This window comes from Protopterus annectens, chromosome 13.part0 (assembly GCF_019279795.1).
Source record: "Protopterus annectens isolate FY-2018-M chromosome 13.part0, PAN1.0, whole genome shotgun sequence".
NCBI lineage: Eukaryota > Metazoa > Chordata > Ceratodontiformes > Protopteridae > Protopterus > Protopterus annectens.
In genome coordinates, this window is record NC_056747.1 from 971,184,096 (window position 1) to 971,197,118 (window position 13,023).

Here is a 13,023-nt window from a genome sequence, read left to right on the forward strand (position 1 = left end):
GGCATAGATCTCCCCTCAGCAGCTTGTAAGAAAGAAAATACAGGGATACAGCTTTGATGTGGTCTGCATAAGACATGTTACTTATGGCCTGTATTCTGTTATTGGGGAATCTCTGTGAATGTTCCAGTTGTTGGATGGGCATGGTTAGGTACATACCAAAGGGGACACTGTACTCAATGACAGGTCTGATAAATACTGAACATAGTGGAACAATGACCTCCTTGGACCTAGATGCCATGCTTTTATTTATAAATTGCACAACATAGAATGATTTCCTCACTACTGTAAGCATATGATGGTCAAAGGCTAGATTACTGTCTAAGTGTGTCCCCAGGTCTCTGACTACTGGGTCGACTCTTAGAGGTGTGTGGTCAATATCATAATTACAAGGGGTGAATGATTTCCTGAAGGATACTATTATGTATTTCTTGGCATTTAGTTTAGTTAATGGCTCTGACACAAGTTATTTGTCTGTGTCAGCCCTTCCTGGAGAACATTAGTGTCAGTGGGGGATTCTATCACTGCTACTAATTTGCAATCATCTAGAAATTTGGTAACCCACATGCCCCTGACACTGGCCTTTACTTCAAAGAAGACAGTGCAATACAATAATAGTCTGCACACACACACACACACACACACACACACACACACACACACACACACACACACACACACACACACACACACGCACACACTCACACACACACACACACACACACACACACACACACACACACACACACACACACACAAATGCACAGAGACATGCACACACACACACACACACACACACACACACACACACACACATATAGCTATATATATATATATATATATATATATATATACATATACATGTGTGCGTGTGTGTGTGTGTGTGTGTGTGTGTGTGTGTGTGTCTGTCTGTCTGGTATGTGTGTTTATATAGGGACATATGTAACACCTAGTATGACATCAGAGGACATAATGAGTATGAGCTGAATGAATAATGTCTGTTTCCTACAATAGTTACCAATATAGACGAGTGGTAGCATACAGTCACTGTAATGGTCACTTGTGATGTTGTGTGCATCGTAGGCAGGTTAGTAATCTGCAACACTGTATTCCTTACTCCAGATAATCTAGGACATTGTATAAGCACATATAAAGGCTGTCACCCTATATTACAGCAACAACCTCTATAAAGAATCTCAAAAGTCCCTGCATATGTATTTTACAAAATTTTAAACCAGTACACCCTGTAGGATATATAGTACAATTTATAACAGTCACCATAAGACATGACTCAATATTATGGCATACCAAATGAATGTGAATAGATATGTAAATGCTGTGTTACATATACCTGCATTATAATGCGCAACAATTAATATGCAAATCATGTAATGTTAGGAAAAATTGCATTTCAGAGATAGTCACACTTTCAGTGGTGCCAAACTACAGCACCACTCTCATCTGTACATAGCATTGTTGCAAAATATCTCTTACAAAATGGCATCCTCTATGTATTGCACATCTTCGTAAGTAAATAAAGTAACTCATGTCACCTACAGAGAAGACTGATGAGCACGTGACAATAACCATAGAAAAGAGTCACTAGTACAGTATTGTATTAGTGTAATAACCATATAGTGCATATAATATGTAGGAATACCAAGGAAAACATGCCAATCAACAACTACACAACATCACCACACATGGAAAAAACAAAGACAAGCTGTGATGAGGTACTATATGGAAACAGAGTAGTCATTACATATGTGATGATAAACATATTAATGTGTACAGCATGTGAAACGTATAGTACAATGTATATGTCACTTTATGATATGTAGGACAGTAGTACATATGACATATGTGTGATTATATATCTCAGCCCTATGCTACATATAGATGTGAGATAAAGAACCATGAACACTATGCCAGTGATAGGTTACAGCTGCTTATGTTCTAATGTTGTGGTGGTCACCACATTGTCAACACATAACAGAAATGCATCCCATGAGTACTGTTATTGTGAAATATGTTTTAGGAAATGACTAACTGAATATATTATAACTCGGTATAATTAAGGCATTCTGCAACATCTGGGATGAGACCGCACATTACTGAGAGAAAGGCTAGACAGATATGACTCCTAGCCTTCTCACAGACTGCCAATTGCAGGAGAACCTAAGATCCACTATCCAGGAACTGATTTGGGATTAGTGCTACTGTTTTTCCTGGTAAGAGAAGATAATGAGGGGCATAGATTCCTAGCTGCCTGTAATGTGGTGGTGTTTGTGGGAATTCCTCAGTTCATCTGGTTGCCATTTCACTAAGAACCTCCTCATTTAACTTCACACCAGTGCACAGCTCCATACTGTGTTGTGCTGCGTTGCTAAACAATCTACACAGTCCATCTACCAAAAGAAGATTAAATTGACCCCTGCAACATCTGGGATAAGACTATTGATTGCTGAAAAGCCTGTGACCCCATTTCTCAGGAACCAGCTCAGGATTAGTGTTGCTGTTTTGCTCCTGGTGACAGATTAAGTAGAGTAGAGGGACATTGAGTCCTAACCCCCTGCAGCTGCAGTACTAGCAGTAGCCAGGTAGTAGCCATTAGATAAATCACTGTTGAATTTAGGACTCCTCGTATTCAGTCCTTGTAGTAATTCAAAAGGTTAAGTACTTAGTAACTTATCTGATCACTCACTCATCTACTACATGGATTCACAGTCTGCCTTGTTCCATTCTGCTGCCAGTGTACTTGCCCTAGGGACTCCGAGGTAGTGCACCAACTGTTTCACACTTACTTCACTAATACAAAATGTGAGGAGTGCAAGTACTTACTCGGTTTGGAGGCTAGACATTCTCAAACCACATATGGCAACTAGTAGCATACCATGCAATACTAGGGCCACTTACATTGAGGTTGTAACAGAATCACTACCTAAGCCTCCCAGATACCACTTAGACAAACCACAGCCACATAGTACCATACCCAGAAATATACTCTCATTCACACTTACATCTTCAGCTAAGAAGACTTATTCTGGAGTTAAGCTGGCACCCATAAGGTCTTCAGAGGCTGTGATTACACAAGGCAGTGTACTAGTAATAGGTGTCTCTGTAATCAGACATACCGATGTTCTGCTCACCAGGCTGAGGAAAGACAAGTTCATGGTCAGTTGTTTCTCTTGCCACAGGGTTCATGTTATAACTATAATCCTTCCACTCCAAATACAATTACAACTTTGCAGCTGCAGAAGTCAGTGTGAACAGCTTCAGATGCTCTATCCTAGACAAGATGTAGACAGAAACATGGCTGAGCTCTCCACACATGTGTCTGAGGTATAAAAGGCATTTATCCTTGTGATGAAGGGAGATACTGCCAGCACAGCTAGCTAGAATTTTGTAAATAATTCTGTAAAATAATTATGCATATAATTCTGGGCCACAGTAAATAGCATCCTCCAGCCCAGCAAATCCACCATACCACCCCCCCCCCGCCCAATACATCCAGCACAGATCTCGACATAGCCTGCAGCTTTAACACCTACTTCACCTTCTCCATACATAAACTCATAAACGACTTTACCTCCTCCAACATTTCCCAACCCCCTATGACCCTACAAAACATCATCTCCTTCTCAGTCAAACCAGTACAAACATCTATGCAAAAACTCTTAATTAAACTCAAACCTATCACCCTCACCGCTGACAACCTCCCTGCCGAATACCTCCAACTCGCATCCACAGCCATAGCCTATCCTATTTCATTACTAATTAATAGATCCATTACTGAAAACACCATACCAGCCTTGTGAAATACCTTATTCATTATTCCCCTACACAAAATGGCCCCTCTACCGAACTCTCTAACTATCGCCCAATAGGAATTCTTTCAGTGCTTTCAAAGATTCTAGAGAGGTGCATACATCACCAAATCCTCTCCCACCTTCTCTCCAATAACCTCCTCTCCCCAACCTAACACAGCGTCCACCCATCCCACAGTACCTCCACTGCCCTACTCAGATTCACCAACACTATAAACTCCTAGTCTCAGCTACGTTCCTTGATTTACCAAAAGCGTTTGACACGGTATCTCACAAGAAACTTCTAACCTTTCTAACCTTTCTCTCTGATCTCAGCTTTGACACCCCCACTCTGCTCTGGTTCAAGAGCTACCTAGGCAATCAACACCAGTCTGTCAAATGGATCAACTCCCTATCCCCCACACTCCCAGTCACCCTAGGCATAATACATGACAAGGAAACCACTGGCTGCTCCAGTCTGATTTTTTACTGAGTCAACACCCAAGGTTTAGCGCTTTCATTCGTCTGATAGGAATTTCATCAGAACAATGTTAAAACACTAAGCAACAATTTAAATACTCAACTACAACCAATGAGAATCTGTATAAAAATCACATGACCATCTAAAAAGACTTTATCATACAACCACTAAATAACATAATTCTTAAGTTTTAAAACTGGTGCAAGTAAACACCCATCATTTAAACTGGGAGCGGACATTGCATTCAATTGAATTTGCCACTTTAATTAGTGTTGGGTCAAATGTTCATCAATAATTTTCCCCTGTACATCCTTTTTGACCTGGTGAATTACCATAAAACCAAAAGTATGTGTGGAATTAGCACTAATGTGTCTATACAAAGCATATAGTAGTTCTGTTTTCTGGTGTCCAGATTGTGTTCATAGACACAGTCCCTAAGTCTACAAGAAGTTTTACCAATATAAAGTGAAAGACAATGTTGGCACTGTGCTAAATAAACAACTTGTGAACTAGTACAATAATAATGTCCTTCGATTTTATACAGTTTGCTCCTTATACTAAAAGTGGCAGTATAAATTATAACCTACACTGAGGGTAGTGCCCACATTTAAAAGTACCCCTCCTTTTCAAACCACCTACTAATGTCCTGCATTCTATTAATTGTTTGAAAAATCTATCTTTCCTGTAAGTAATATCTGGTCTTAGACCAAATTTTACTAGCATTGTAGAATCAGAAATAAGTATTGGCCAATTTGATTTAATACTGTAGCTGTTCTAGAGCTATCCAAATTGTATGTGGTATGAAAGAATATTTCATACGTTGGGAGGCAGTAATGTTACCTCTGGAGAAGGAACTTATTCCTTGCTCCCCAATCCTACTTAATATGGGCCTATAAATACCCAAATTTCTTTTGGCAATTACGTCCGATTGTAGATCCAAAAGGAGACCTAATGAGTAGCCCCTATTTAAAAACATTTGAATTAATTTTTCAGTTTCAAGGCACCCTAGGCATACCCCAAGGTTCTATCCTTGGTCCACTTCTCTTTAATATCTTCTCCAAGCAACTCTACCTAGCTACCACAAAAGCCGATATAATCCAATATGCTAATGATACAACCATCATATGCGCTGCACCCAACATTCAACTTCTACAACAAAAAGCCCAACTAGCCTTTACTGAAATTGAAAACTGGATGAATAACTCACAACTGATACTAACCCCCCCAAAAAAATTCACCTCATGCTGTTCCATCCAACTAAACCCAATGACCTCTCCTTTTCCATATTCTCTACCAACAACACCCAAATCACCCTAGTCACAGAGGCAAAACTCCTTGGAATCACCATTGACCAACAGCTCAGATTTAACAAACACATATCAACAACATATCTCTAAACTCCACAAAATAACTAGACTCCCTCTACGGATGTAAAAGGTATCTAACCTCTAAATCTTGTGCTACCATAGCCAGAAGTCACATACTTCTATATGCCTCCCCTTCGCTAACAAATCTAAATAAAACTGACTTAAATAAACTTTCCACCTGCTACAACAAAATTGCTAGATTCGCTGCTAATGCCAAATCACATTCCCACCATTGCCAAGCTCTACAAACCCTACATTGGCTAGAATTCCTCAGCCTACTAAAATATCACCAACTCAACTTAGCCCACCAAATACTTTATTACCCTGAAAAAACCCTGCCCTGAATGGCCTCCTTAACTTCCACAATTCTAATCGACAACTACACTCCAGCAACAAAACCTTAAATGTAACCATCACTTGCAAAAACAACTGTGGGGAATCACTCTTTGCCTATGAAATTGCCAAGTCCTGGAACAACCTTCCTCCTGACCCTAGACTTCTAAAATCTACATCCTCCTTTAAGACTCTCCTGAAATCATATCTCTACTCCAACTACTTATGCAACTGCAACAAACCTCCATAAAGCCACATATTACTACAAGGATACCCTTTAACAACACAGGTGCATGATCTATTACTGTATAAACATATTATATGCTGGTCAGGCCGTATAACACCCATTTGATTACCTGTCAGTGCTCACTGTAAATATTGTAAATATTTGTACAAAAGGTCATCTGTTCATCCATCCAGCAATATGAATGCTGTAAATTATGTTCATTCTGTATAAAAATGTCCTCCTTTTTCCCATAATGGTATACACATTGCTGTTAACTGACATATCTTTATACCATGACATCCACCTATAAAGTTTATCTATGCTCTGTCTTATTGTTTTCTCTCATCTCTTTGCAATTTGTAACTATGTATCTTATGTTATTATAACTTGCATGCTTTTTTCCCTACTTTGTTTCAGAGCTTTTCCCCCAGAACTCTGCTGAAAATGGACACTTGCTGTCCAGTTGGACTATACTGGATAACAAATGTTAAATAAATAAATAAAATGACTATGTAATTTGTGAATTTATACTGAGTATTTTCTTGTTCCTTTGTTATTTATTATTAAATATAGTTAAACATTTCATTGTGGCTGATCTGTGTAGAGATATTTAAGTTTTTAGAGTACTTGCATATTTATTTGGTGACACTGTGTGGGCCACTCTTAATAGCCTTGCTCTTGGTCAAACTGCAATTTGTATTAATATTAATATTACACAGTAAAATTGGACACCCTTTGTTAAGGGCCTTAAAGTAGCTGATAAGGAGTTGACTGGTGGCAGTGGTAACTACTTATAGTCTGGCCAGAAGAGAGCATAGTTAGTAAACCCATGTCAGCCTCTCCCAGGTGTGTAAGTGTGTGTGTATGTGTGTGTGTGTGTGTGTGTGTGTGTGTGTGTGTGTGTGTGTGTGTGTGTGTGTGTGTAAAACTCAAACCTCAAAGAGTGTGTATGTGTCAGCTACTTGGGCAGGGAAACAAAGCACTGGTTGGACAGAGAGGGTGCTGGTAGGTCTTGGCTTGGTCACTCAGCTGAGATCTCAACTCTATAGCTGTGCCAGTGGGAAGTCTTACTGGGGATCTGGAGAAAGAGGGAGAAACCTGCCCAGACTGACTGTAGCGTCTGTGTGTTCTTAAGAGAAATTGCACTTGATGCAGAGAGCTGCATCTGAAAATACGGTGTATGTACCTGTTATCCTCCCAGTGCATGCCCCCCACTGTTGCTAGTGGTGAGGATTGAGGCTCCTTGATTACTGGTCCAGTGGTAGGTCATCACACATATTGGTTGGCAGTGATGGGATATCCACATATTGGGATTCAGTGGTGTCGATATTGAACTCCTGTAGCCTGTAAACAGTGGTCACTAAAGAAAGTGTTTGTACTCTCAAGCAACAACAAGGTACACATTCAGAGTTTCATATCAAAATCATTTTATTTATTTTTTTGTTACCTTAGTTAGTCAGGGAGAGCAGACAAGGATGTCAGCAGAGGATTACAGCAAGCTGATAAGGAGCCAGTTGGTCGAGATATGCCAAGCAAAAGGAGTGGGGCCTGCCAACCTGACTAAAGCAGAAATTATTGCAGCCTTAGTCACAGCTGCATCACAGACCAGCAACCAGGAGGACAACCAGACTGGCCTTGGGGATGTAGAACTCTCAGAAAATGGACAGTTCAACTTTGCCTCAGAGAATTTAAAAATCTATCTGGAGTTAAAGATGCTGTAACTGGAAGCCAAACAGTTGGAACTAGAGTCAGCAGAGAGATGCGGCAGGAGAAGCAAATTGAATTAGAAGCAGCAGAGAGACTGAGACATCTGGAAGCTGAAGAAAATGAGAGGCAGAGGTAAGATAAAAAGGAGATGCTGACTCTATGCCAGGGTCATGGAGGTAATGGGGAAGGAAATAACCAAACCCCAGAAGCAATAAAGGTCAGTCAATTTCTTCCCCAATTTACAGAGGGTGATAATTTTGATAGTTTTATTCATATGTTTGAAGGGTATGCACACAGTATAATGATGACCAAGGGCTCTGGGTATGGTTCCTGATTCCTGACCCCCTTACTCCATGGTAAAGCTGTAATTGCAGTTTTTAAATTGTCTGATACTGATTCCCTAAATTATAATACAGATAAATATTGTTTATTAGAATGTTTTAAGTTAAGACCTGAAGCTTATGAAAAAAAAGTTTCATGAGCATAGACCCAAGGCAGATGAAAGTGTGTGTGAATATATTGCTGAGTTAAGCACTTATTTTCATAAGTGGGTGAGTGGGTGTCAGGTCACCACTTTTAAATGGCTGACAGATCTTTTGATGAGGGAGCAAGCCCTTAGCACTTTGCCTCAGGACATGAGAATCTGGTTGGTAAATAGGGAATGCAATACTGCAGGTGCGTTGGGGGAAAAGGGAGACCTATACCTGGCAACCAGGGCATCACTGCACAGGAAAGGGATACCCATTGCTGCACATGAGTCTAAGGGAACCCATGGTGGGCAGCCTAAACTGCCCCAACAGAGTCTGCCAGTAACAGGGGAAGCCACTAGTTTAGGTACACAGACGGATCAAGAGTTAAATGTTTTAAATTTAACCAGTGGGGCCGTGTACCATATAGATGTCCACAGAGGCAAGGTGGGGAACAGAAGGTAGGGGAGCCAGCAAGTGGGAATAACAGGATGCCAGCAGTAAGTTGCCTGGAGGCAACAAGGGTACCAAACTACCACAAGAGGTTATATCCTAGCTTAGTAGATGGGAAACAGGTCATTGCTAAGAGAGAGACACAGGCTGTGACCTAACCATTGTGAAGCCTGCAGTGGTTAAAGAGGAGCACTACTTGCTTGGGCAGTCTACTCCAGTCAGATCTTTAGGAGGGACCCCATTCCAAATACCTTTGGCTAGGGTTCACCTTGACTGGGAGTGTGGAAAAGGAAGCAAGCAAGTAGGTGTGTTTGAGGATATCCCTGCAGATGTCTTGATAGAGAATAATTTTGATAATGCAGTACCTTGTGTGCATGCAGTTACATGCAGTCACACTTGGAGACAAGCATGTGAATCTGGTAGCCTGCTGGGGATCCAGACAGACCGCACACTTAAAGCCAGGACTGGTGAGGTGGTTACTTCAGAGAGGGAACTACCCTGTAGCAATGAGACTGAAGGTGAGCCACAGCTCCTGGTGGGTACTGATGTTCCCTTGGACAGAGTGACTGCAAGGGCAGAGGTGAGTAGTAGTACCCAGGCTGGCAGTGAGGCACCACTATCAGAGAATACCAGACTTCCTGTGGAAGAGGAGCTGGGAAGGGTTACAAAGAGAGACTTGAGACAGGCTCATCTCTCAGACCCTACATTACAAGGCTTGAGGGAGGTAGCCAGGGAAGCACCTGATTCTCGAGGAACAGGGGAATCTGTATACTGGGACAATGGGTTACTGTATAGAGAGTGGACCCCTGAAAGAGGGCTAGAAGGTGAGAGAATGTAGCAGTTGGTAGTGCCCAGGGCCTACCTTCTGGCACTTACTTCTAGCCATAGCCCATGACATTCTCTTTGCAGGTCATATGGACATAAAGTGTACCAAGAGATGTATTATGCAGAACTTTTATTGGCCTGGGATTTCCAGGGATGTAACAGGATACTGCAGGACCTTTGAACAGTGCCAAAAGGTAGGCAAGGCAGGAAATGAGGTCAAAGCTCCTTTGGTGCCTTTGCCTCTGATTGACCAGCCATTTCAGAGGGTAGCTATTGATGCTGTGGGGCCTCTGAGTACCCCAAGTTCCACAGGAAAGAAGTATATCCTAGTGGTAGTAGATTATGTTACCAGATACCCTGAGTCAGTGGCCCTGTCCTCCAATGAGGCAGAAAAGGTGGCAAATGCTTTGTTAGAGATTTTCAGCAGGGTAGGTTTCCGAAAAGAAATACTGACTGGCAAAGGTCCCAATTTTATGTCAGACCTGTTGGCTTGTCTGTGGAACCATTGTGGGGTGAAGAACCTAAATACCACCCCTACCATACCCAGATTAATGGTCTTGTGAAGAGGTTAAACGCTACACTAAAGGCCATGCTATGGGCACTTGACCAGTTTAAGAGGGAGTCAGACAAATAGAGAGAGGTGCCCCAGGAATCCACAGGTTTCTCACCTTTTGGGTTGCTGTACGGGCATAGGTTGAGGGGACATCTAGATATGATTCGTGATGAGTGGGAGTGGGAGTGTGAATCCCACAAAGAGTCTGCTGTGACATATGTCCTAAACCTCAGGACAAGGCTCACGGAACTCATGGGCTTGGCCCAGGAGAACCTAGCAGAAGCCCAAAAGCAGAAAAAGGTTTGGTATGACATGAATGCTTGAGCTAGAGAGTTTGCTGGGAGGCAGCAGGTTATGGTTCTCATTCTTGTCAGACACAACAAGCTGCAGACAGCTTGGGGGACCCTTCAAAATGGTAAAGAAGGTCAGTGCTGTTAACTATATGGTAGAATTGCTAGGCAGAAGGCAGGGACACAAACTGTACCATGATAAGATAATGAAACCTTACCATGATAGGAAGGCCCTAGCACTAAGTATTTTCAATAGGTGACAGGAGGAATCTGAGGGAGATCTATGGCTACAGGGAGCCAGCCAGCAAAATCCCAAGTTACTATGGTGGAACCTTGGTTGCAGGCATATGATATGATATGACAGTGCAGCACTGTACTGGGCTCAGCAATGCCAAGGCAGCTGCAATCTCAAGTCAGAGAATGGGGTAATGTATTCCTACATAGACTCATCCCCCTCAAGCAACATTTCAAGGGTCACTTGAAAAACTAGCTTGAGTCTTTCGGGGGAGGTGTGATGAAGGGAGATACTGCCAGCACAGTTAGCTGAAATTTTGTAAATAATTATATGCCATTTGTGAATATCAACATGAATTATATAAGATGCTTGTATTACAACTGTATGTCATGTGTATATCAAACTGGTACAGAAGTGTGTGTTGAAAAGGTTTTTGCAAGGTGCTGTTTGAAACTTATCCATAGTGTTCCCTGCTGGAAGAGAACAGAAATGTACATGCACTATTGTAACTGTTTCAATGTATATGTTAACAGAGGAAACTGGAGGTTAACTTAGTCCAGCAAACTTTAGTGAAATATCTGAAATTAAATTACTTATACGCTAGGCCAGATACACAAGGTCTGTACTAAGGAGCTTTCTTTGTTGTCTTTAGGGTGGACTCATTACTATTCTTGAAATGTGGATGGATGTAATTGTTTTATGACTTCCAGCATCTGTCAAAGATCTGAGCAGAAGCATTTGTCTGTATATTTTTACAGGTAGATACTAAATGTTGCCAGCTTCTAGCAATGGGGATTTTTGCCTGAGAACTAGAGTCAGATGACAAGAAATTATGTAATTCTTTAAGCTATCCCAGCAGTAATATTTGAGATATTAATCTGAGAAGTCTATTAGAGAGACAGAGCATTCTGTATTCTGTCTTGGACAGACAAGAACCATTCACCACATATCTGCCTTGCTCTATAAGTACATTTCTAGGGTATAGTAACTCTCTTAGATTCAGTCAGAAATATAGTGAAGCTTAGTTTAGACATTTTTATTTCTTTATTTGAGATTGTTCTTTAGTGTTGTTTTAAATATTTCTTTGATTTTGAACTCTGATGTCACAGTAATTATATACTGAATATTTTCTTGTTATTTTGTTATTTATTATTCAATATTTTTAAACCTTTCATTGCGGCTAATCTGTGAAGAGATATTTAAGTTTGAGAGTGCTTGCATATTTATTTGGTGACACTGTGTGGGCCACTCCTAATAGCCTTGCTCTTGGTCATACTATCATTTGTATTAATATTAATATTACACAGTAAGATTAGACACCCTTTGTTAAGGGCCTTAAAGTAGCTGCTAAGGAGTTGACTGGGGGCAGTGGTAACTACCTTGTAGTCTGGGCAGAAGAGGGCATAGCTAGTAAACATGTGCCAGCCTCTCTCAGATGTGTGTGTGTGTGTGTGTGTGTGTGTGTGTGTGTGTGTGTGTGTGTGTGTGTGTGTGTGTGTGTGTGTGTGTGTGTGCATGTGTGTGTGTGTGTTGTCTGTGTGTGTGTGTGTAAAAATCAAACCCCCAAAGAGTGTGTGTGTCAGCTACTTGAGCAGGGACACAAAGCACTGATTGGACAGAGAGGGTGCTGGTAGGTCTTGGATGGGTCACTCAGCTGAGATTTCAACTCTATAGCTCTGCCAGTGGGGAGTCTTACTGGAGATCTGGAGAAAGAGGGAGAAACCAGCCCTGGACCAACCGTGGTTTCTGTGTGCTTTTATGGGAAATTGTACTTGATGCAGAGAGCTGCATCTGGAAATAATGAGTGTGAACCTGTTATCCTCCAAGTGTACATCCCCCACTGTTGCCAATGGCGAGGATTGAGGCACCTTGATTACTGGTCTAGTGATGGGTCATCACAATCGTGAACAGTATCTTGTCATATCTAAAAATAATGCTACAATTCTAAAACAAAGTAATTGACTTTAACAGTTGGATAAACAGAGTCATAAAATGAGGTTCCAATGTTTGTCAGTTTGAGAAGTGATGACTGACAGCCTAGTCTGTTTCAGCAGGGTGGCCTGTATCTCTCTTCTCATGGAACTTTCATATTGACTAAGACTTTTTCAGTCCTCATAGTGCCGTTTTTAGGTAATGTTCATTGCTTTGATATTCCAGACTAACAAATTCCAGTCTGAGTTACATTAACGTAGCAGGGATTAAAGATACAAGTCTGATCAAAACATCTGCCTGATCTTGATGCCTTCCTGATGCTTGAGCATGTACTTATATGTGTAGTTACTG